Source organism: Neophocaena asiaeorientalis, unplaced genomic scaffold (genome assembly GCF_003031525.2).
Source record: "Neophocaena asiaeorientalis asiaeorientalis breed wild unplaced genomic scaffold, Neophocaena_asiaeorientalis_V1.1 scaffold19, whole genome shotgun sequence".
In the NCBI taxonomy this organism is placed as follows: Eukaryota; Metazoa; Chordata; class Mammalia; order Artiodactyla; family Phocoenidae; genus Neophocaena; species Neophocaena asiaeorientalis.
This window is the reverse complement of record NW_020173388.1, coordinates 2,656,040-2,682,949: the sequence shown is the minus strand read 5'-3', so window position 1 is coordinate 2,682,949 and position 26,910 is coordinate 2,656,040. Positions and strand designations below refer to the sequence as shown.

The following is a 26,910-nucleotide window of genomic DNA, read 5'->3' as shown; positions in this document are numbered from 1 at the left end:
TGAAAGAGGAAAACCTGCAACCAAGATTACTCTACCCAGCAAGGGTCTCATTCAGATTTGATGGAGAGGTCAAAAGCTTTTCAGACAAGCAAAAGCTAAGAGAATTCAGCATCACCAAACCAGCTTTACAACAAATGCTAAAGAAACTTCTCTAAGAGGGAAACACAAGAGAAGAAAAAGACCCACAAAAACAAACCCAAATACCAAATGTAAAATAGATAGCTAGTGGGAAGCAGCCGCATAGCACAGGGAGATCAGCTCAGTGCTTTGTGACCACCTACAGGGGTGGGATAGGGACGGTGGGAGGGAGGGAGATGCAGAGGGAAGGGATATGGGGATATATGTATAACTGATTCACTTTGTTATAAAGCAGAAACTAACACACCATTGTAAAGCAATTATACTCCAATAAAGATGTTAAAAAAAAAAAAAAAAAAGCCCCAGGACAGAGGAAGAGACAGAGAATTAAAGTCTTCCATGACTGTAACCCCAGCAACACGAGGCAGAGGTTGGGTGGAGTCATTATGCAGAAGGACACATGGTTTTCAGATTGAATGCCCTAGAAAGTCAGTGCCTTGACAATAAGAATTGTCAATATGCAGAATTCTTTTGAAGTGAGAATTCGAGACAATTTTATGCAATTTTCTTTTTTGTTGTTTTTCTATTCACTCTTTATTGTGCTGACTTATTAAAGGCACTGTGGGTACTTCAAAACAAACAAACAAACAAACCCAAAACAATTAAGAAAATGGTAACAGGAACATACATATTGATAATTACCTTGAATGTAAATGGATTAAATGCCCCAACCAAAAAACACAGGCTCACTGAATGGATACAAAATCAAGACCCATATATTTGCTGTCTACAAGAGACCCACTTCAGACCTAGGGACACATACAGACTGAAAGTGAAGGGATGGAAAAAGGTATTGCATGCAAATGGAAAACAAAAGAAAGCTGGAGTAGCAATTCTCATATCAGAGAAAATAGACTTTAAAACAAAGACTATTACAAGAGACAAAGAAGGACACTACATAATGATCAAGGGATCAATCCAGGAAGAAGATATAACAATTGTAAATATTTATGCACCCAACACAGTAGCACCTCAGTACATAAGGCAAATGCTAACAGCCATAAAAGGGGAAATCGACATTAACACAATAATAGTAGGGGACTTTAACACCCCACTTACTCTAATGGACAGATCATCCAAACAGAAAATAAATAAGGAAACACAAACTTTAAATGACACAGTAGACCAGATAGATTTAATTGATATTTATAGAACATTCCACACAAAAGTGGCAGAATACACTTTCTTCTCAAGTGCACATGGAACATTCTCCAGTGTAGATCACATCCTGGGTCACAAATCAAACCTCAGAAAATGTATGAAAATTGAAATCGTATCAAGCATCCTTTCTGACTACAACGCTATGAGATTGGAAATCAATTACAGGAAGAAAAACTGTAGAAAACACAAATACATGAAGGCTAAACAGTGCACTACTAAATAACCAAGAGATCACTGAAGAAATCAAAGAAATAAAAATATACATAGAAACAAATGACAATGAAAACACGACAACCCAAAACCTATGGGATGCAGCAAAAGCAGTTCTAAGAGGGAAGTTTATATCAATACAATCTCACCACAAGAAGCAAGAAAAATCTCAAACAATCTAACCCTACATTTAAAACAACTAGAGAAAGAAGAACAAAGAAAATCCAAAGTCAGTAGAAGGAAAGAAATCATAAAGATCAGAGCAGAAATAAATGAAATGGAAACAAAGGAAACAATAGCAAAGATCAATAAAACTAAAAGCTGGTTTTCTGAGAAGATAAACAAAATGGATAAACCTTTAGCCAGACTCATCAGGAAAAAACGGTAGAGGATGCAAATCAATAAATTAGAAATGAAAAGGGAGAAATCACAACTGACACTGCAGAAATACAAAGCATTATAAGAGACTACTACAAACAACTCTATTCCAATAAAATGGACAGCCATGAAGAAATGGACAAATTCTTCGAAAGGTACAATTTTCCAAGACTGAACCAGGAAGAATTAGAAAATATAAACAGACCTCTCACAAGTAATGAAATTGAAGCCATAATTAAAAATCTTCCAGCAAACAAAAGCCCAGGACCAGATGGCTTCACAGGAGAATTCTATCAAACATTTACAGAAGAATTAACACCAGTCCTTCTCAAACTCTTCCAAAAATTTGCAGAGGGAGAAACACTCCCAAATTCATTCTATGAAGCCACCATTACCCTGATACCAAAACCCAAAAAAGATATCACAAAAGAAAATTATACACCAATATCACTGATGAACATAGATGCAAAAATCCTGAACAAAATACTAGCAGACAGAATTGAACAGCACATGAAAAGGATCATACACCATGATCAAGTGAGATTTATCCCCGGGATGCAAGGATTCTTCAGTATACGCAAATCAATCAGTGTGATGCACCATATTAACAAATTAAGGAATAAAAACCATGTGATCATCTCAATAGATGCAGAAAAAGCTTTTGACAAAATTCAACACCATTTATGATGAAAACTTGCCAGAAAATGGGCATAGAGGGAAACTACCTCAACATAATAAAGGCCATATCTGACAAAGCCACAGCAAGCATCATACTCAATGGTGAAAAACTGAAGGCATTTCCACTAGGATCAGGAAAAAGACAAGGATGTCCACCCTTGCCACTCTTAGTCAACATAGTTTTGGAAGTCCTAGCCACAGCAATCAGAGAAGAAAAAGAAATTAAAGGAATACAAATTGGAAAAGAAGAAGTAAAACTGTCACTGTTGCTGATGACATGATACTATACATAGAAAATCCTAAAGATGCAACAAGAAAACTACTAGAGCTAATCAATGAATTTGGTAAGGTTGCAGGATACAAAATTAATGTACAGAAATCTCTGGCATTCCTATACACCAACAGCGAAAAATCAGAAAGAGAAATTAAGGAAACACTCCCATTTACCACTGCAACACAAAGAATAAAATACCTAGGAATAAACCTGCCTAAGGAGGCAAAAGACTTGTACTCAGAAAACTATAAAACACTGATGAAAGGAATCAAAGATGGCATAAACAGATGGAGAAATATACCATATTCTTGTATTGGAAGAATCAGTGTTGTGAAAATGACTGTACTACACAAAGCAATCTACAGATTCAGTGCAATCCCTATCAAACTACCAATGGCATTCTTCACAGAATTAGAACAAAAATTTTTACAATTCATATGGAAACACAAAAGACTCCGAATAGCCAAAGCAATCTTAAGAAAGAAAAACAGAGTTGGAGGAATCAGGCTCCTCGACTTCAAACTGAACCACAAAGCTACAGTAATCAAGACAGTATGGTACTGGCACAAAAACAGAAATATAGATCAATTACAGGTTAGAATGACCAGAGATAAACCCCCACACATATGGGCAACTAATTTATGAAAAAGGAGGCAAGAACATACAATGGAGAAAAGACAACCTCTTCAATGAGTGGTGCTGGGAAAACTGGACAGCTACATGTAAAAGAATGAAATTAGAACACTCCCTAACACCATACACAGAAATAAACTCCAAATGGATTAAAGACTAAGTGTAAGACCAGACACTATACAAGTCTTAGAGGGAAACGTAGGAAAACCACTCTTTGACGTAAACCACAGCAATATCTTTTTTGACCCATCTCCTAGAGTAATGGAAGTAAAAACGAAAATAAACAAATGTAATTAAACTTAAAAGCTTTTGCACAGCAAAGGAAACCATAAGACAAAACGACAACCCTTACAATGGGAGAAAATATTTGCAAATAAAACAGCAGACAGGGCTTCCCTGGTGGCGCATTGGTTGAGAGTCTGCCTGCCGATGCAGGGGACATGGGTTCGTGCCCCGGTCCGGGAAGATCCCACATGCCGTGGAGTGGCTAGGTCCGTGAGCCATGGCTGCTGAGCCTGTGCGTCTGGAGCCTGTGCTCCGCAATGGGAGAGGCCACAACAGTGAGAGGCCTGCGTACCGCAAAAAAAAAAAAAAAAGCAGACAAAGGATTAATCTCCAAAATATACAAACAGCATATAGAGCTCAATATCAGAAAAACAAGCAATCTAATTAAAAAATGGTGGAAGACCTAAATAGACATAAAAGGGAACCTTCCTGCACTGTTGGTGGGAATGTAAATTGATACAACCACTATGGAAAACAGTATGGAGGTTCCTTAAAAGACTAAACATAGAACTACCATATGACCCAGCAATCCCACTATTGGGCATACACTCTGAGAAAACCATAATTCAAAAAGAGACATGTACCCCAACGTTCATTGCAGCACTATTTACCTTAGCCAGGACATGGAACCAACCCAAATGTCCATTGACAGATGAATGGATAAAGAAGATATGGCACATATATGCAATGGAATATTACCCATAAAAAGAAATGAAACTGAGTTATTTGTAGTGAGGTGGATGGACCTAGAGTCTGTCATACAGAGTGAAGTAAGTCAGAAAGAGAAAAAGCTGTATGTTAACACATAAATATGGAATCTAAAAAGAAAAAAAAATGGTACTGATGAACCTACTTGCAGGGCAGGAATAAAGAGGTAGACACAGAAAATGGACTTGAGGAGATGGGTTGGGAGGGGGAAGCTGGGGCCAAGTGAGAGTAGCATCAACATATATACAGTACCGAATGTAAACTAGTTGGCTGGTGGGAAGCAGCAGAATAGCACAAGGAGATCGGCTCAGTGCTTTGGGATGACCTAGAGGGGTGGGATAGGGAGGGTGGGAGGGAGGCTCAAGAGGGAGGGGATATGGGGACATATGTATGCATATGGCTGATTCACTTTGTTGTGCAACGGAAACTAACACAGTATTGTGAAGCAATTATGCTCCAATGAAGATCTATTTACAAAAAAAAAAAAAAGAAAAAAAGCAAGGACCAATACCTTGAACAGGTTGCAGGGCTTCTGGAGAGCTTCAGCTTCTGGATTTGGCATCATGAGTTGCCAGGGCAGGCTATGCCCAAAAAAGAAGTAGGTTCTGTCAGGCTGCAAACTAGGAGTAGCAATTTTGCTAATTATGGAAACACATCTAACTGTGAAATCAAAATCTTGATCCCTTATTAAAGCAATTTCAGTCATTATGTGTCTTTGTCATTAGAGTCACACTAGCTCCCTAGTCTCTGACTATAAAACAAGCTATTTTGGGAATGGCAAGGAAGCTAATGTTTATGATGTCCATTCTGCGCCAGATCTTGCTCTGGGGATTACACATATGATCTTACACCACAACCATGATAAATTGACATCAATTTCTCTATTTCTGTAGATGAAAGCACAGAGATTCAGAGAGGTTAATTATCTGGCTAAAGAACACACAGCTTGCAAGTAATGGAGCCAAGATTTAAATCCATGTCTATACAACCTTAAAGTATGTATTCTTTCTACAAAATTATGTAGTCATGATAGCTTTTGTGATTTGATCATAGGAAAACCAAAAAGGGGCCATTGCCCATTTAAAATAGTTACGAACCTCTACCAGTGATACATAACTTTCACAGAGAATTTTGGTAACATGCATGAATAATTCAGTGTTTATGTAAATCTATGCATTACTTCTCAGCAATATTTGCATTAAAAGGGAGGCCTAATTGTGAAATAAAAATATTTGTCTCATATTTTTATGTTTTGTTCATTGCTTTATCCCCAGTGCCTAGAACTGTGCCTGTTACATAGTAGATAATCAGTGTGTCTTTACTGAATAGATTAAAGCAATGTCAGTCATCGAAGACAGTTTGGGAGAAATTTTGGAGGTGGAGGAATGCAGAACAGTGGTGTGTTGTTCCCCAGAACCCCTGAAATCACACACCTTAGGCGGTGGGTCACTCTACTTACAGATAAAACTGAATATGTGTCTTTAAACAATGCTGATAGAAACCTCAGGGGTAGGCCCAAGACATAGACAGGGGTATGCGGAAACGGAAGTGATTAAAGAAGGAGTAGGAAGGAGGAAAATATGTAGGAACGGGTATGAGCAAAGGATGCAGAACTGTGCAGAGCAGGAACATGGCACAGTGTTTCCTGGTCTGTCCATACTCTGCAACATTGCTCATATTCCCCTCCCGTCTTCTTTCGGAGCAGTACAGGACTCCCAAGGATTAATGTGATGCAGGTGTGGAGGTTGTAGGGCCTCCAGGATGGTGTGCTTTTCAGGCCGATACCAGGTCTGACCACCAGATGGCAGTAGAGGACCAGCCTCAATGTCTTCCTCCTCAGGGTCCTGGGGCAGTAATTCAGGAAAGAAGCCTGGAATGGGGGTGGGGAAAGGGAGGGCAGTGGTCATAGTGGGAGGAGTGTGCCAGGATTGAAAGTGGAAAGACGAGATCTGTGGGAGAAGGGGCATCTCCGTGGTGATTTTGGAGGATGGTGGGGCTTGATGGGGACTTGCGGTTAAGTTCCTTGTAGTTCTTAAATAAAGTGCCTTGGACAGAGTGTAAACAAAGAGATCTCATTGTCTAGATCCAGTAGACTCTGAGCTCCATGAGGGCAAGTACTGCTGGCCTAGGTCACTGTTGTGACCCTGCAGCATAGTATCTAGTCAGACATATATGGTAAGTGATTGACAGAGATATTTCAATCACTTTCAGTCGAGGATCTTACCATCCATGGAAGAATTTTCAGTTGTGTTTGGGGGGTGTGTGTGTGTGTGTGTGTGTGTGTGTGTGTGTGTGTGTGTGTGTGTGTGTGTGTGTGTGTGGCGGGGGGATGGGAGGGTTTGGGGCTTATGTGAATTTTTTAGGCAAGAGGGAGTTTTGCTTTTGTCAGATTTTTCAAAGAGCCTAAGTGGCCCCTAAACCACTGAGCCACTGTTTGGCTAAAGCTTTTCAACTGCTATGATCAAAACTCCATAAATTTCCAGGTCCCTCACCAGACAACTATTTCCTGTGTTAGGATAGCACCAGTTACTGTAACAAATGGACCTTTAAAAGGTATGTCGGGTCCAGTAAATGTCATATATAATAGAAGTTTATCTCTTGCTCAAATAAATATCCAAGGCAGTCCCTAGTTAGTGGCAGTCTTTGAGGGACCAGGACTTCCGTGTCTCTGACATCCTCAGTGTAACGCTTTCAGTGTCACCCTTAGGGGTGAACATCACAGTCAGCCAGGAAGGGAAGAGTGCCAGTGCATGAAGGAGGCTTTTAAGGACTGGACCAGAAAATGGTACATATTATTTGCCCTCACATTCAGTTGAGCTCATTCACTTAAAGATGATGTTTACAGCAGAAGCTGGGAAGTGTCTTCCAGTTGTACTCAGGTGGGAGAGACAAAGGATTTTGGTGAGCAGCTAGAATCCCTACCACATCTCTTCTGTTTATAACCAAGCACATTTGCAGTAATACTCTTCAAGTGGTAGTGCCAGTGCAAAATTCTAATGATTGATGAACTGACTCTCTTTCCTGGGACTCGAGACCATTTTTAAAACCTTGCTAATCATGGATAGTGGTGTCTCCTGCTTCAAACACTCAGTGTCTCCCGTTATTTTTACAGGGTTCCTGTCTGCTTTGACAAAGTGGACTTTTTCTGGGGATAAGACAAGGTTTCACACATTTCCTCATCCAGAGTGGTCCCAGGAGTCAGGAGAATGGAGGATATTTTAGGATAGTACCCCAGACATACTGACTCTGGCACATCTAGTTCTCTTATTGGGAGGCAGTAAGCATAGCAGGTCTGATTCAGACTGGCCAAGCAGTAAACTTTCAATCCAGGTTAACCACTGTTCTTACTGTCTTTCATTGATCTGAGAAGATTATGGCTTTTTGTTCCTCTTGCTGATGGCAAGGGTACGATTAGGATGAGAAGATACAGAATAGAAGCAATGGATTTTTGTGTGGAAGGGGAGGGGCTTTGAGAAAGAAGATATTAATGGTAAGTGAGAAGAAGAAGGAGAAAAGTCAGAAAATGGATGGACAGAAAAGGTGATGAGAGAGGAGAAAGGAGAAAGGGTAAAGATGATGTACAATGCAAGACATTTTAATGTCATGGAACACCATCCTAATAACACAGGATCCTATGACCTGTGGTTCTGTACACTCTTTCACCTTGCCTTCGTTGACACCTGTTTGTGCTTAGTTCTGATTTATTTATCTTTTGAGCAGTCTTGAAGTATTATTTTTATTTTTGTAATCCTCTGAAGTCTGAAGTGAGAGTATTGATATTTAAATAAAATAGACTTGCCCTAGGAATCTAGTTAATTACTACTTGCCATTTTTCAGTATTAGATATTTTTAGCAAATAATAATACTGATATGTACAGATTACTATTTGAAGATCATCATTTATCTAATTAATCCCCACTCTTTTTTGGTCAGGTAGATAAAATATGCATTGTTATTCCAGTAGGGGATGGATGTCCAAGGAATAACACTATAATGATGAAACTCACCATTTGGCTGAGAGGTGGATTTATTCATTAAGGCATGCTTGCATTATTTATTTTATTAAATGTTTATCGAGGCCTTATTGTGTGAGAGCTGCTAGAAGGGATACAGAGAATAAAGGACAACTCTTTCCTTTAAGAAGTAACTGACAATTGAATGCCCACCATGTGCCAAGGGCCATGCTAGATGTGTCCTGTGCATTTAATTCCCACACACACCTTGCAAGGCAAGATTCTCATAATTTCTCAGATAAGGAAGCTCAGAGAATTTGTATAATGTGCTGAAGTTAAATGGAGGAGCTGGGATTTGAACTCAGATTTCATGGGGTCAAAGTCCATCTTCTACATCATGCTGACTTTTGGTTGCAAGGAGCTAATCTTATACCTATAATAATAAAACTAACAAACCAAGTCCATTACTCATCTCCTTAGATGTACTTGTTAGTAAAACCAGGCTGTCACCCTGAGCATTCCACACTCTCTTACTTCTCTACCTCTGCTCATGCCTTTATTTTAGCTTAAAACACCCTCCAATTATCTCCATTTATTACAGCACTACCCATTTTTAAGGGCCAGCTTAAATGCCATCTCTTTTGTGAGGATGAAACCTTAACTCATTTTTCTAATGAGTGATTTCTCCCTCTTTGAAACTGTACTCCTCACTTAAGGTAAACTGTCTAGTTTCTGTGCTTGTCTTAGTGTCTTTGTGATAGGCAGCCTCTAAGACAGTCCCCAGTTACCTCCACCCCCTAGTATTCATACCTTTGTATAATCCCTGGATTTATTGATTCTCTTCTAATGAATAGAATATGGCAGAAGTGCTGGGATGTCACTCTGATACTAGCTGATAAAAAACATTTTGGCTTTTGTCCTAAGCACTGTCTTTTACTCCCTCCTGGATCTCTTGCTCTGGAGAAAACAAGCTGCCATGTAGAGAGGTCCATGTGGCAGGGGATCAAGGTCCATGTGAGTGAGTGTGGAAGTGAATTCCCTTCAGCTGAGCTTTCAGATGAGACTGCAGCCCCAGCTGACAACTTGACTGCAGCCTTACTAAAGATCTTGAGGCAGAGGTAGCCAGGTAGCTGTATCCTGATCCTGACCCAAAGAAATGGTGATACAATAAATATTTGTTGTTGTATGCCACTATGTTTTGGAGAAATTGATTAAACATCATTGTAACCAGTGTGGTCCTACTAGACTGTAAATTGCTTGGAGACCAAGTCTCTTTCTTCTTTGTCTTTCCTCTGCAGCATCAAGCAAGATGTTTTGTATCAGGGCAGGAAGATATGCCCTCTCTCGGGTCTATGGTACTAGTGAGGAGGATTTGGAATAAAAAAGGTCTTACTGGAATTGGTACCACTCCTCCTGGATTGCAAAGAAAGAGCTTGTCCCCTTTACTGTGGTGGCTCCTGTAAGGGAAGCTTGGCTCAGGAAAGAGCCAAAAACACCTAGTCCTGAAATAGCAGGATTCTTGCTTCACGAAGGGTGGCAGCATCCCAAGTCACGTTGATAGGAAGGATGTCTTTTCCTCACAAATGATTGACTTGATTGTCCTCAGGGAAAAATTAGTGCTTACCTTGTCAGGTGCTTGTATCTTAAATAAGCAGTGAGAAAAGCAGTGATATAGCCCTCCCTGATACAATGAAGGAAACTATTGGAGCAACAATCTTGGCTTTTACTCAGGGTGCTTAATCTCACCTTTTCCCTTTCTCCTCCCTTCTGGAGTTTGCAACTGAGTACCTCATTAAATACCTAGCTAAAGCCAGAGGACCCTAGTGTTTAAGCCACACAGAAAACTACCAAGATTTCTCCTTTTTCCAGAGAGGTGGTGGAGTCTCCCAAGGGAAAGAGCAAGATCAACATGTTGGTTTGATGAAGGGAGGCATTATTTGGAGGAAGGAAGAGGAGGTTGAGAGATGGTGAACATCCGTGTACTACAGTCTTTTTTCAGAAGTCAGAGACTGAAAGCCCTGTTTCTCGAGGCACAAAGGAAAGCTAAGACAAAGGAAAGATGGTCCTCTCAGACCATCTTGCACTTTGGAGAGTTCCTTGACCATTAGGTACGGATACTGTGTATCTCCACAGTATCAGTATCAGAGTCAGGTGAATGTGAGTAGGTGGGGTGTGAGAGGCTCAGCAAGGTGTCACCACGGTAATGCTTGCCAGTCATTTTGTTGGAAGTCAGGAGGAGCAGGGCTGAAGGACAGACTGCATCCACACTCTCTCGCCCTGCTCTTATTCCACGCACCCCATTCCCCAGCCCCCAAATCTGGGAATTCCTAGGAGAAGTTCTATTAGATAATAGCTCAAGTTTCTTATTTCATTGTAGACTCAAAGCAGTTCTGGACCAAGTCCTTGCTGTTAGCGTATGAGGGCTATTACCTGGCAGTGGCCCCAGATATTCAAAAGCACAAGGGATAATGTAATTAAATTCCCCAATTTCTCTTTAGGTAAGTGTTCCCAAAGCAGAGGCCTTGCCCCTTATGGAATGTGAGTCTCTGGAATGAGTGTGTGGCACGAATAATTAAAAATATTAAATGCTTTATAAGTTTTGAGTCTGGCTTTGAGTGTATAGGAGCATGTCAAGCAGAGGAAGCTAATTTATGTTCAAAAGTTAACCTTAAAAATGTGCTGATGGAAAAATCCTTATTTTATTTTGCTTTGTGTGTTTGATATCATGGTTGCAGCTAAAGTTATCATGTAGGAGAAAGAGATGTTCTATTTTTTCAATTTGTTTCCTGCCAAATTTTTTGCAGTATTGTGAACACATTTATTTGTGTGTGTGTGTGTGTGTGTGTGTGTGTGTGTATGTTTTCATTAAATCTGCCTTTGTCAGGCTAAGTCTCTCATTATTGGCAAATACAGAAATACTAAAGTAATGTGTTATTTATTGACCATGAAAAGTAAAAGGATAAGGTGTTTTGTGGGGGACAAAACTCAATTTATAATCTTCTGCCCTTTATGAAGGATCTTGTTGAATATTGTCTTAGAACTGATTATGAAAAGGACAGGTTTTCCAGAGAAATTAAAAAAGAAAGAAAGAAAAAGAAAGCAGCTACACAACAAACTTCTTTAACCTAAATAAACACAGATTGAAGGAACAATCCACAAGAACTATCTTCCTTATTCCACAGCCAACAGCAAAGTCTTAAATCCCGTTATGGTAAGGAGCAAGCCTTTGAACCTTGCGTTGTTCACTGCCAGGCAGCAGCACTTAAGGCTCAGGCAGACAATGTTTACGGTTGCTTTAGGGAGTTTCTAGGATAATAGCTCGACTTGTATTTCTGAGTAGGATTGATCCTGCCTTCCTGGTCTGCATTTCCCCAAAGCAGAGGCTGGAGAGGCCTAAAACTGGGTGAAAAAGTGGACTGCTAGGAGTAACACATTAAGTAAGATTTCCCCCTGTGCCTTAGTCGTTCCTCTTGTTGCAAAGTTGTGGGTGGGCACAGAGGGAGGTCATGCATCCTGTCAGGTCATGACAGTGCTATTTAAGTCTGGGCAAACACTTATGAGCTCATTTTCAGAATCTCTCAATATTCAGGCCGAATCTACGTGCAGCTCATGTTGAAGATGGCAAGGCCTCTCTGTTGCCTCCATTAGCCTGCTCTCTGAATAACTATTTAGAAGTCCAGCTTACTAATTTATTTAATTGCCCAGTACTATTAAGTAAGAAATAAACTTCTGTTGTAGTAGAGCCATTATATATTTTGGGGCATATTTTTTACAACAGCTAGCCTACTCTAATTATTACACATATTCTATTACCATGGACTGGAATTTTCATGGGAATGTCTCTAAGTTTTATCTATCCAAATATTATGCCTTTGTCAGTAACAATACCCACTGGGTTTCATGAATAAATCAAAATGGAGGAAAGGCAAAAAGAGACAGTAAAAGGATATTTAAGGTATTTCATAACCATGTTTCCTCCGCTGAATGTTAATGTTAGTGTTAAAATTTATTTTCAAGTTCATGGAGATTGTTCCCTTTGTGCCTGGCATGAAACTAACCAAATTATTCACATGAGTGAAAATTATCACTGTGGTTGCTTCTGCCTGTTTTTTAGGACATAATGGACCGTTACCAAGATCAAAGCAGAATCTCTGGCTGAGGGTTAAAAGCAATGCAGAGAAAGGGAGCGAGAAAAAGCAAGTGGGAGTTCACTGGATATTGACTACATGCTAAGGTAGTGACAACTGAATAAAAGTTAAAGTGTTAAAAAAGGGCTTTCATGATACTGCAGACTGTGTGCATTGTCAAGGGAGAAGAGTGAGGCCTTGACGCAGATCAGATGTGTGACTTTCTCAAGTCACTAAGATTCTCTGGGTCCCAGTTTTCTAATCATAAAAGGAGGTCTGACTAGATGTTTTCTAAGGTACTGAATATCTTAACTTTAAATATTTGATTCCAAGACATACTGGAAAGAATTTAATGTGCTGATGGCTTTGCATTGGTGCTGCAATATAATAAATGTCAGAATCCCCTCCCTCTCTTCTCCCTCTTCCTCCCCAAATATCCCATGGCTCATTAATACACATGCATAACACCCTTTTCCAGGGCTTGGTGGTGATGTTCAATGACATCTTATACAGCTCCACATGGGCAGGGCATCTGGGGCAGCTACATTCAGTTTTAATTGAAACAAAGCAAAGTAGCAGCTGTTTGGCATTAAAGGGAATTTTAAGCCTTTATTCCAGTTCCACCAAGGGAAGGAGCAAACAGAAGTCAAAAACATTTTAAGCCAACCAGTCTAAAATATTTAAGGGCATCTGCATTCTCTCTATATGTAGCCATCACCTGGAATGTGCTTTCACTTTCCTTTAAAAAGAGAACTGACAATGATTTATGATAGGATAAAAGATACATTGGCATTTAAAATACTGAATTCTTAGTTCATTGTCAGTGCCTCTGCCATAATTAAGAGTTGTTTGTCTAAGCCTGATTTTTACATTATAGCTAAAACCATCATAGTGAGAGATTCAGGTTTTACATGGTGGGAGCAAAAGTGGATCTTGTTTTTCCATAGCAACATGCTTGGGCTTTACAGTGAAATCTGAACCTGCAGGCATTCATGTTCAAATGCCCAACCACTGTAACTCTAATACCGTGGAGGAGTGAGCACGCTGTGTGAAATTACGCAGCATTTGATCCTGCCTGACTTCTCTGCCTTGGACTATCAAAGGACGTATGCGTAGTTGCCTTGTGCCAGTGTACTCTTTAAAGTTAAGTAATAACAATTTTTCCTCAAGTCCATTCTCTAGTAGGTCTGTGGCTTTATTCCTGTCTTACGCCTAGGTTCTTCATGACATTTTTCTTTCTTAAATTCCATTGCATTTTCTTAAATTCTCAAATTCTTTCTTAAATTCCATATATATGTGTTAGCATACGGTATTTATCTTTCTCTTTCTGACTTACTTCACTCTGTATGACTGACTCTAGGTCTATCCACCTCATTACAAATAGCTCAATTTCGTTTCTTTTTATGGCTGAGTAATATTCCATGGTATATATGTGCCAAATCTTCTTTATCCAGTCATCCAATATTTTTGTTTTTATTTCCATTTCTCTAGGAGGTGGGTCAAAAAGGATCTTGCTGTGATTTATGTCATAGAGTGTTCTGCCTATGTTTTCCTCTAAGAGTTTGATAGTTTCTGGCCTTACATTTAGGTCTTTAATCCATTTTGAGCTTATTTTTGTGTATGGTGTTAGGGAGTGATCTAATCTCATACTTTTACATGTACCTGTCCAATCCTCCCAGCACCACCCACCGAAGAGGCCGTCCTCTCTCCACTGCACACTGCCGCCTCCCCCACCAAAGACAAGGCCACACGTGCGTGGGTCCATCCCCCGGCCCTCCACCCGGCCCTACCGATCCACACCTCTGTCTCCGTGCCAGCACCACACCGCCCCGACCACTGCATCCCTGCAGCACAGTCTGAAGTCAGGGAGCCTGATTCCTCCAGCCCCGCCCCTCACTCTCAAGATTGCCCCGGCCACCCGGGGTCCCCCGTGCCTCCATACAAACCATGAAACTCCCTGCTCCAGTTCTGCAAAAAACGCCAGTGGCAGCCCGACAGGGACCGCACCAAACCTGCAGACTGCCCCGGGCATCAGAGTCACCCTCACAATGTTGATTCCTCCAATCCAAGAACACGGCACACCCCTCCATCCACCTGCACCATCCTCAGTCTCCCCCATCAGTGTCCTACAACCCTCTGCACACAGGTCTTCTGTCTCCCCAGGCAGGTCTAAGGTAATAAGAATTTAAGATGCTCATGTTTATCCTGACCTCTGAGACTGAGTGCCATTTGTGCTCTTTGTACTGTTTTTTTGGTTTTTTTTTTTACTTTATTTCTTTTGCTATTTCCTAGCTCATTCATTCATTCACTAAACAAATATTTCTTGTGATACAGACATGTGTAGGCATTTTAATAGGTGCTGGAGATATAGGGGCAAATAGGATAAGATTTATTCTCTATCTTTACCATCTAGTGGAGGTAACAGACACTGAGCAAGTAATTACAAGTACAGTACAGTAAATGAAGAGTTTGGGAAGCAAGAGCGGGTGAGTTGAGCCTTAATGAATGAGTGGAAATTAGCCAGGTGAAGTGGAAATTAGCCAGGTAAAGAGGATTGAGGAAGCATTTGAAGGGGTGGAGGCATCTTTAGCAAATGAATTTATGCTGAATTTATGCAGCAAACATATGTGTGATCCCTTTGGGGAATTTGGTGTTTATATGTCACTGGAGTGTGAGAACAAGTCAGGGAGGTGCAAGACATGGGCTGGAGGACTTAGCAGGGTTCTGATTCCAGAGGCTCTCATGTGCTGTTTTTGGGAGTTTGGCCTATGTCCTGTAGGTAAAAGTCATTGAGGATTTAAACTGGTAAATCAAGTGCTCTTATCTTTTAGAAGGATCAACAATGTGGTAAATGGATATCAGGGAATGGAAAAGAGAGCAGGACTTTCATTAGATGCATTATCTCTTCTGTGGTGGCAGTGATAGCAAGGAAGAGATCCATACCTGATTCTCCCTGGTGGAAGGCCTGTCCGTGAGCCTCCTCCCATTTGTGCTTATTGATATAAAACCGTATTTTAATGCCCAGCCCAAATCCCACCTCCTTTGTGGACCCTCTCCTCATCATTCCCAGAAATTTTGTCTTCCTTTAAAATTCTATACTTCTTGTTTGTCCTCTCGTTGGGTGTAGAATACATCCAGCTTGTATATTTATTTCTTTTCTCTGTGAATCTCCTTTCCCCTACACAACTCTTGAAGGATAGGGAAATATCCATATTTCTTTAAATCTGTAGCATCTAAGACAGTGCCTTGAAAAAATTATACTCTTAGAGCTGGAAGGAACCTCAGGGACCATCCAAACCTTTTCATTTGATGGATGAAGAACTTGAGGCCCAGAGAAATGGGCGCCTTCCTAGATCTCTCACTGCCAGTTTATTATTCTGTCAGTTATCCAACAAGGTGAGTATTTTTGTGGTCAATGATGATCAATTAGATAGCTATGGCTTTGTTAGATAAACATCCTCCTATTATTGTTGTTTAATGGGTGACATGATTCTTTGAGGATTAAAGGATGAGTATTGTTTATTAATGCCCCCTTTCTTTAATAACAAAAGGCCAGGGCCATGAGAAAGACCAGAAAATTCTATAAAATGTTTGAGCCTCAAGATTAGGTCATACATTCAATGTAATAGCAGCTGCTAACTAAATTAGGTATGTTTTTGTTTGTTTGTTTTTCCTGAGAACAGAGCATAGGTTCAACTGACCAGTTCTCAGCTGGAGAATAAAATAAGAAATTATTTCTTCTTCCTAAGTCATGGGTGCCCTAAGTACACACCCCTGTCTTTACAGGCCATCTCTTCTCTTTCCTCTTCTCCCATAAATAGTGGTAAAGCCTATCCCGTGCCTTCAAATTTGGGTTGAAGGTTGGAGGCCATGCAGAATACAAATTATCTGTCCAATCAGGGGCACATGGGAATTTGGAGATGACAAATCCTTTACTAAGATCTTGATGCTTAAAACCAGTTGCAAACTTCATACGTACAGAGGCCTTGCAGGTAATACAAATGAATAATGGTGGCTTGGTAGAGTCTAGTGACTTAGACAATGAATAAGAGCTGACACGACAGCTGTTTCTCAACTCCAGTATTTGTTGCCATGAGAGAATTTTATGAATTCTACCAGGTTGTCTGATTCTCCAAGGCAGTGCAGAAGTCTGGATTTTTATGTGAAATATATCAAGTCTTCACAATGGTCATAGCTTTAAAAATGGAAAACTTTGTGCAGCAATTGTGCAAATAGGCAAAACACTCCTGCAGACTGCCTGAAGTCCTGGTAGTTTGCAACTTCTGGCTTCAAAAATTCCAGATACTTACTTTCAGTTACTAGATATACAAACTAATCAATGCACCAGCAATAATTTTGGGGTAATTTGTTTGTGTGTGTGTGTGAAATATTATTCAGGATACTTAGGAGAACCTGTAGAAATCAATGGCATGTTTTGGCCCACATTAAACTTTCAGCTGGTTGAGAAATAGGAAACCATGTATGAAAACAGAACTAGCAGTTTAAATTACCATGTAACTGCAAAGTGAGGCAGCCCACCAATTAAATAAGATTCTCTAGACCCTACAACTTGAGGCCAAATTAGTGCCCCACCAATGAGTTATATAATGTGCTCTAGAAGTACATATATCTTTCTGTAAATTCATTCAGCTCATATGGTATAAAGGGTTAAGAATCTACTTGATCCTCTTAAAACTTAAAACCTTGAGTTCATGACATATAACATATTTGTACCTCCTATGTTTACTGCAGTGGCTGTACGTGATAGTTGTGAATTAAATGTTTGCTGACTAAACCAATAACAAACTGAAGCCTATAGGAGTAATTGATCATTCCAAAACGCAGTAGAAACTCAATTCTTACTTGTTTAATAGTTGAATACCTTCATTAAATGGTAAAGAAATGGTGGAGAAAATGACATTTTTAGTTGGACTTTGATGGGAGTGAATAAGATTTCCCTATGTGGAGATCCCTGTGGAGGGCATTTTAGGTGGGGAACAGTTTGAATGAAGTTATGAAACTAATTAGACTGGTTTGGAATATGGAATTCCATTTTTATCCCATAACTTTATTTGAATATGGTTTGACATGGTTCAAATATTGCAGCTCAATGTACTATGTCCATACTTTTCAAGTTGTTCCTATCCCAGTTCCTATCCCAGAATGTTTAAGAATAAGCCTGCATTCCTCAAAGGAGATGAAGCTGTAGAGGTGGGGTCGTACCCCATTGTAATGTCTTTCCTCCATCCACTTGTTTGATTAGGAAGTGAATACTAAGCAAGGGGAACACTTGTGAATTACTTATGTCATTTGCTATAGTGCTGATAGGGAATAATTCTTAGAGCTGCCTAATGCTTTTGGGGATTGGGTTTTCTTCTTTCAAGTATTTCCTCATTTTCTCTGTACCCTAGTTAATTGGATGTGCTCAAGAGGCCTTGGGGGAACTCCTTCCCTGAGGTTGGTACCTCTTCAACATAATAGTCCCACCAAGGAACAAGGTTGAGAGAGTGGGGACTGAGCTTCCAGGTATTTTCTGGGTGTCTTGGTGACATGTAGACTTTGTCCATGAAACTCTCTATCCCTGAAATTTTCTCTGCCCTTTTTATGATGCTACAGCCTTATTCTAGAAACTTCTTGAAGTTCTTTGTATAGCAAAAAGATATTTACATGTCAGAGGTCAGATAATTTTTTGCTATAGGCTTTTTCTTAGAGACTATGACAAGAATATTTTAAGAATTCCCCAAAAAGTAAAATTATCAATCAGTCTCAAGGCTTATTTTTTTACTATAATTTTGTATATTCATGGGTATTACAAGTGATCAATCATTCTGTCAAACATCTTGTACTAAATGTGCTAATGAGCTAGAGAATCAAATATTTTGTAAGTATGGACATGTGTAACATTGATTTTCAATATTTGGATCACATCAATAATCTGCTCAAGGAAAGCAACTTTATTAGGATACATTTCCATATACCTTATTAATAGTTGACAGGCAAAACAACATTTGTTACATTCTTTGTTGATTTATTTCCTTTAACTCTCTGTACCCTAGGTACCTTGAGTCCTTAGCAACAATATTAGTAATAACAGAATTGTAGTGTTCATTATCTGTTGGGCACTGGTGAAGCCTTGCTTTTGGCTTAGATGGATTTTATTTTTCCTTTCAAGTAAAGCAAATTTTTCTCAGGTTATTTTCGGAAATAGATTGTTGATACCAGTTGAATGCAGGTAGGAAACAAACAACAACAACCAACAGTGAAGGGAAAAGTTAAATGGGGGACGGGGACAAGGCAGTGTGCAGAAGGTACTGAAAGGGTACAGAGGGAATGTGAGTTCTGATATGCTTCAGTTCTGAATGCAGTCAGTCATTTAACCTCTCTGAGTCTCAGTTTCTTCATCTCTAAACCAGGGATAACAAGACCTTTCATGAGAATGGGAACAATTAAGTGATGCAGATATCTGGAAGGTACCCAGCACAGCTCAGCCCAAGATAATTGAGTTCTCTTTGTCTTTTTGCTTTTCTTCATCCCCTGACCTCTTCCTTTCTCTTTTTCTTCTCCACAGTTTATTTCTTCCTTAAAAAAAAAAAAAATCTGACTTGAATATGTGAAAATGGAGATATTTGTTGTATCAAATGACATAAGGTTTTATAAGAATGATAATGTTACCTTAGTATCCTAGCAAGAATGACCATCAGTATTGTCTGACACCCAGGCTTTCTTATTTTCTGGGATAAGTAGAGAGAAATAGCATTTGTGGAGTACTTATGATGTACCGATGTACCAGGAATGGTATACATTTAATTTAATGATAACCCCCATAAAATATCAGTGTTCCCATTTTACAGTTTAGAGACTGAGGTAAAGGCTGTTAACTTGCCTGAAATCACACAGATAGTGAGTGGCATCAATTGTTATTCAGACCACGCTGGCTATTACTATTAAACCACCTGTCTACTTGTGTGGTTCTTAATTAGGGAGTAGAGTACATCTGGATCACCTGGGGGAGCAGATGGGTGTGGCATGAAAAAGTTCCCCCAATAATTATGATAGGACCTTCTCTAGGTGAGAATCTTGACCTGGGATCCTTGAATGTCATGGAGGCAGAGATGCTGACATTTTTCTGGCTCTGCTTCCCAGCCTGGCGAGGAGTAGGCATCAACTCAGTGATCCTTAGAACAACTTGCAAATCTGAAACAACACTGTTTTCTTCTTAATGGATTTCAAGTCTTTTATGGATGTTTTCTACACAGTGTTTACCAAAGCAAATGCATTAAGAATCAAAACTTGAATGTGGTGTCTTTGGGCTCTATTTTAGAACGAGAAAAAAATTTAAATAGGGAACAATGTTTACATATTTTTTTAAGGCAAAAGAAGCATCTTTCTTATAGCTTGGCAGGAGAGATGAGGAAGAAATCATGGGTATTGGTGCTGTTTACTAGCTGAGGTGCCAAAGACAGCCATCTGTCAAGAAAATGTGTAGGATGTTGATCAAGCCTGGAGCCTCTGACACTGAATACCCCGCCGGGGACTAAAGATGCCACTCCAGTGAGAGTGCACCTGCCTGATAGTACGCCGCCTCTGTGAGAAGGAATTTCCATGCATCTTCCCACTGAAAAATGGCTTTTATTACAGCTGATAAAAGGGCAGGGGAAAGTTGCCTTGATTTCCACAACAAGAGATGCACCTTGAGTGTTACATACATAAGAAACTTTGAGAGATCATTTCATTTGGGACTTCAACAAACCAAAGCAACTGATATTTTAATTCAGTGAAAACTACTACCCCTCGCCCCAAGCACTACTGAGGGTAGGTCCGAAAAGCAGGATATTTGAAAAGAGCAGAGATACGGCTTCAGCCTTCCATGGCCTGTATTTCCTTTACCTTTTTTCTCCCTGATTAATGCTGTAAGTTCTAATATCCCCTCTTTTCTCATCTACAAAGAGAGCCACAGGATGGTAAATATATAATAAATAATTTACATTTTTTTGTTGATTGATATTGGATGTGGGGAAGAACACTTGGAATCCAAGGATACCAACTTCACAGGAGCTCCTGAATCCACTGAGACTTCTTTCGGTGCTCCTGGGCAGGTATCATGTGTCAGACCATGCCCCGAGCCTGTGAGATAATGATAGGGATATAAGTATCACCTCTAAAGAATCCTCCATGAGCAGTAAAGGTAACTTTTTTAAAGTTTATTCTCCTCTCTTTCCTGTGTAAAAAGCAAAAATACTTTCCCTTTTTTAATTTTTTTGATAATGTGTTGTCGTGGTGACAGAGGTAAGAAGTGCCGAAAGCGCAAGATTGAAATGATTTGGGAAAGAATTTTAACTCTCTGCAACTCAGAATGTACTCTGTTGCCTGCATGTCAGAATGTATTCTATGTTGCTGAGCTTAAGACATTGCATTACCCACACCATGTTGCTAGCAAGCACCATGGGGGCAGTAAGGAATGCTAATCATTGGCAAGCCACACAGGTAGTCTGTGATTCCAGAGTGGCTAAAGTGACCAGAGACAGGGGCTGGGGCAGCCCCTTTAGAGTAAGAACACAGATGAGGCAGTTACTTAGTATCTTTTGGATAGAACAGCTAGTCATAGACTCTTTCTTTTTTAGCTAATTTCTTTGATATCATAGAGTTGTATTATTCCTTCTCATTCCCCATCTCTCCTACACTTTCTCCATTTCTTTTTTCCTGACTTTTTCTTTTTTTTTGAGGCACTGTGATGATCATTTGAAAGATGTGCTTCTAGAGTGATCAAGGCTTTTGTATAAACTCTTCCCTCTCTCTGCACACCCCATCTCCCCTTCACTAGTCAACTCTTATTCGTTCTTTGGATCTCATTTCAAATATCATTTCTTCAGGGAAGCCTTCTTTGACACCTCTTCCACCCCACCTCATATTTTCCCTTCAGACTATTTATAACTAGTAATTACAGTTTATTTGAGAAATACAGTCTCCCCCATAAGAATGCAGGTTCCACAAGAGCAGAGACTGCTCCGGTTTTGTGGCCACCGACAACTCAGCATCTACAGCAGTGTCTGCCACATTGTAGGCTCCAGAAATTTTTATGGAAGGAGACAGTGAAATGCTTGAAATGCCGCATTACACTTTTTAACCAGTATTTACTTAATGCTTAACAGCTAACCCTGTGTTGAGTTCTGGGCCATGTAGGGAATTTAAAAGAAGCAGAAGCACAGATCAAGTTCCCAAAGAGCTTACAATTAGATGGGAAAACTAGTTCATCAGGAGAGCTATCTAGTGATTTTTAAAAGTATATTGATTTTCTAACCACACTCACTCCTTCAAAAATCATAAATATTAATAGGGTAATATTAATACTAAGTAATAGAAGTGCAATAATCAATAACAGAATTTGTATCAGGTATGTAGGCAAATTTCTACAGTCTGTTGCTTTACATTTATTTTGTCATATTCTGTCCACTTTTTGGACCTATTTTGAGCACAGCTGTATGTTCTTCTTCCTTTCTTGTTCTTTTTTTTTTTAAAAAATAAATTTATTTATTTATTTTTGGCTGCGTTGGGTCTTCGTTTCTGCACACAGGCTTTCTGTAGTTGCGGCGAGCGGGGGCTAGTCTTCGTTGCGGTGCGTGGACTTCTCATTGCGGTGTCTTCTCTTGTTGCAGAGTATGGGCTGTAGACACGTGGGCTTCAGTAGTTTTGGTGTGCGGGCTCAGTAGTTGTGGCTCGCAGACTCTAGAGCGCAGGCTCAGTAGTTGTGGTGCCCGGGCTTAGTTGCTCCGTAGCATGTGGGATCTTCCTGGACCAGGGCTTAAACCCATGTACCCTGCACTGGCAGGTGGATACTTAACCACTGCACCACCAGGGAAGTCCCCCTTTCTTGTTCTTATCATCATCATTAATTTCTTTCATTTATTCTGGTCCTATTAGTACATTGTTGTGATAGGTGATTTGAAAAGAAGCTAACAATTTTTTGGGGGGGAAAAATCCATGTGATGCTTGATGTTACCAACCAAAATAAATCCAGAGAGCTTAGAAAGAAAAATATTAAAAGATAAAGGGAAGTAGAATTGGGTAGTTGTTAAAACTCTAAAAAAGAGATTGGCTTTCTCTGATTTGAAGTGAGAGAAGAAACTATGAGAAACAGACATATAAATTTAATTTGATAAAATTCTTAGTTCCCTTATCAGCAAGATTCTAGTATGGCTGGCATAAATATGCCAAAATGTTAATTACTATTGTTTTATTATTGTATTGTAGCAATGAAAAAGGATGTAGCCAAAATAAAAACAAAAAGAGCAACCTAGAGAAACTTTTTTTAAGCAGAAAATGTGACAAAGTATGAAGTTAATAGTTTAATTATTGAAGAGTTCATATTGTTAACAAATGGGCAAAAGACCCTATAGATATAATGTACAAAAGAAGAAAATCTAGAAAACGTACATGTAGAAAAAATATTCACCCTCCTTAGATTCACCTGTTAAGTTTACTAAGTAGGACAAGTTAAAATGCAACTGATAATACTCTAGGAAAATTGGAAAGAAATTCGAAAGTATACATGAATGATAAACCATGCTACAAAATCATCATCTAAGACACTGAAAACTCATATTCCCAAAGAATTTCAGCACAGCATTTTTTCATATTGATGGAAAACTAGAAGCCTCTTAAAATTTAACAGCAGAGAAGTGGTTAAATAAAGTATTCTTCATTTGTGTACCCAATCTTCTGCAACTATGAAAAGGGTGGGAAACATTATTATAAGCGGCATAATATTAAAAAATTTTAGCTTTGGAAGGTGATGTGGTATCATTTATTATAATTTAATATATCCTCTGGCCTGTTACTTTTACTTCCAGGTGTCTGTTCTATAGAGCATGTCTGTGAAGATGTCTGTACAATATATGTGCTGTTTGTACGAATATTGATTTTAAAGCAAAAAGTGGGAAATGACCCAAATGTCTAACATAGGGGGATGGTTAAATTAATTTTTGATTTTCGTGTGATGAAATATAATATAGTCAATCAAAAAACTGATGTGCCAGCCTATATTTCAAAATATATTGTTAAAAAAAACACAAGTTGCTAAATAATGAATACAACATGACCTAATTTTATTAAAACAAAACAAACTGTGTATGTATAGTTCAAATATATGGCTAATATATAAACCGGAAGAATAAATTTGAGAATAACGCATACTGAGATGTTAAACAGTTCTGACCTCAGGGAAGGGGGGTAGTGGGAATGAGGGAGGGGAATAATGGATTAATTTTTAATAATTAATTTTTGAAAACAATGAGCTTATAATAATGTATTTCTTGTATAATGTTAAAAATAATGCAAGAACAAAAGCTAAAACATAAGTAGAAGAGTAAAATATTCAAAAACAATACTTGTTATTTTAGGTCATGAGATTATGGGCAGTTTTTTCCTTTTTTCCCCTCACGACTACTATAATATGGTTAGATTCTTTTCATATGTAAAATTCAGAAAGAAAGGTTTTATTAGATACAACTTTTCCCCTGACACCATGGCTTGCAACTGTGGTTTTATAACACATCGTGGAAAGAAGGCAGAATGAAATCCTTGGTTATCCCAGCTGGAATTGTAAAATTCTTCTAAATCAGAAGAGTTTTAATTTACATAAAATCAAAGTTCTCTTAATTTCAAGTTCTCCAATCCTCCTCTCCCTTCCCCCGCTTTTCTTGTTTTTTTTTTGGTTGGGGGATAGGTTGGGGTAGGGCAGCTGTCATAGGGATTTTCAATTCTCAAAGGTTGGGATCACTGCTTTAAGAACTAACCATCTAAGATAGATGACATGTGACACAGACAGTTATATAAAAAAAAAAAAAAGAAAAGACATGCAGACAACTGTACAAGTATTGAGAAAATGAAGTATTTACATTGTGCATGAATAATGTATCTTTGTGTCTGTCTCTTGGGTGAACTTGTCAGGTTATCTTTCTCTTGTTGGCTTTTGTGCTTATTTTCAAACCATTTCTACCCCTGGAAAATATTTTTGTATTGGTTTTGGACCCTCTGGAAGTGGTTGACTATGACATATGCTTTCCTCCTATCCAGTGTATGCAGGGCTTCCTTTCCTCATAATTTTTACTTTCTGATTTGTTAGTTTAATTTAAGCTAGACGCTGACTGAATAAAGATGGTTCCGTCTACCTTAAATGTTTTTTGTGTCATCTCCACCACGTCCTGGCATCTAATAATGGTTAAATAATTTACCACTGCTATAGGAAATGTTTTCTGAGACTTTACACATAAACCCTCCTCAGTAAAACCCAAATGGTTGAATTCACTCCTAACCATATTATTTTCAAAATAACAAGAACAAGAGCCGAAACATAAAGAGGTAAAAGAACATAATACTCAAAAGTAATGGTTATTTTAGGTCATGAGATTAAGGGTGATTCTCTCTTTTCTGTTTTCCCCACAACTACTATAATATGGTTAGACTCCTTTCATATTTAAAATTCAGAAAGAAAGATCAAGAAATAAAACAATGAGCAGTTGTTTGCTTTAAAAATAATAGTCGCAGACTGTATCGACCCCCAGAGCCTTTCCTCATGCCTCCGTTTTGTGTTTTAGAAACTGCCATAGATTTGTTTTCTGCATTTGTTTTTCCATGTTAATATTTCTTATACAGCATGGAAATTCCAGCAAGGGTTTTAATAATTCAACATAAAGGAAGAACAATATTATAGTTGAAAATTAGCCTAAGAAAGGGGAATATAACCTTTTTATATAAGAAAAATAGGAAGGGTGAGAAGAAGCCAAATTAGCTGAACAAAAAGCTGCATAATGACCTGACACACAAATAGGAATGTCATATAAATCGGAAACTAAGTGCTCACTGAAGAGGAATGTGGAGACAATTGCTTTTAAGTGTAAAATCAGAAGAGTTTGGGCAAGAGACAAGATCCTACCAGCAAGACATTAAAAAGGAATAATGTTTCAGAGGCTTATTCTCCCCACATCTCTTTTAAGCTGAGGTACACAGGAGGCCACCATAATGTCTCAGCATAATGAGAGCACTTGAGACCATTTTTCTTCATTTCCCTGATTGGTGCCAATGGAAGGGGATGGCTCGCTTTGGAGACCTATGTGCTGGAGACCCAGCCTGTGTTCTGATCCTGAACTGCTGCCATTGCTAGCTTTGAACATTCACAGCAGCACCTGTAGCCCAAGCCAGACCCCTGGTACCTCTACTTGGAACCTGGACTTGATCCTGGGCAGTGCTGCTCCTTCCAAACTCCATGCCTGGCTCCTGGGGGAGTAAAAGAAAAATGGCGAGTGAAAAATCCCATCTATCCCTAAAGGCTGATCTTAACATTGAGCTCACCCCCTCCCTTTCTCTCTGCTCTACTTAGGCCTGGAGTGGGCAACATTACAGGCGAATCTCACTTTTGGAATTTCAGGAAATTCTAGTTTTTACACTTTTCATCATGGTAGTCATTTCATATCTTACGCTTAGGAGCCCTGGCTTCATCCTCTCCCTTCTCTCTCTTCTTAAAAACCATGCCCACAGAAAAAGATTTGATAAACTCAGTAACTCTAAGGTAAATTGCCAATAAGTTTTGAACTGTGACCAGCCCCTTTCAGATGTGCTTGCAATAGGCTTGAAAGCAAGCCAGGCAGGGGGTGTCTAACTGCAGAAATTTCACAGGTGTTTGTTCAGTGATTCTAAAACTATTCACCACAAATCACTGCTCTTATTAAGACTCCCCTATTTGTCATCTATATATTTTAAAGACTTTTCTCATTAAAATAAGTTTATTAAGTTGTCTCCCCACTAATGATCTTATGGGTTGATATAATTTTAATCACAAACAGAAACTGAAGTTGGGGTATGTAGTTTTATGTTGACTTGGTTTATTTTTAAGGACTGATATGGTTGGATGAGAGGAAATGCCATTAAGTAGAAAAGAAATGTCTCAGTGGAAGATGTTTCTTTCCCTTGTAACCTACATCTTATCAATCATCAAATCTGTAAGCTCTACTTCTAAAATATATTCTGCATTTCACCACTCCTTACCAAATCCATAGTTCATACATTAGCTGAAGACAACATAATTTCTCACCTGGACTAATACAGAAGTCTCCTTAATTATGCTCCCTTCTTCCACATTTGTGTCCTCCATACCCTTACTCCATTTCTTCATTCAGTGGCCAGTGTAATGGACTCAAAGGATAATTCAGATCACATCACTCCTTGCTTAAAACCCTCAATGGCTTCTCAATTCAATTAAGATGAAATCTAAAGTCCTTTCCAAGACCCATGAGGCCCCAAGTGGTTTGTTCCATGCTGATCACACCTTTTGCTATCCCCTCACCTTATCCTTTGGATTTTGGCCACCATG

The 26,910-nt window shown here is 39.1% G+C and overlaps 1 long non-coding RNA gene across 1 annotated transcript in view; it reads left to right on the top strand.

Annotated features, from left to right (window-relative positions):
• The window catches only part of LOC112400806 (uncharacterized), a 110,697-nt gene extending 98,075 nt beyond the window's left edge, over positions 1 to 12,622 (top strand). The window contains exon 3 of the long non-coding RNA XR_003003469.1: positions 12,533 to 12,622. This is a non-coding gene — a long non-coding RNA (uncharacterized LOC112400806). The remainder of the gene's footprint in view (positions 1 to 12,532) is intronic.
• Positions 12,623 to 26,910: the final 14,288 nt, after the last annotated feature.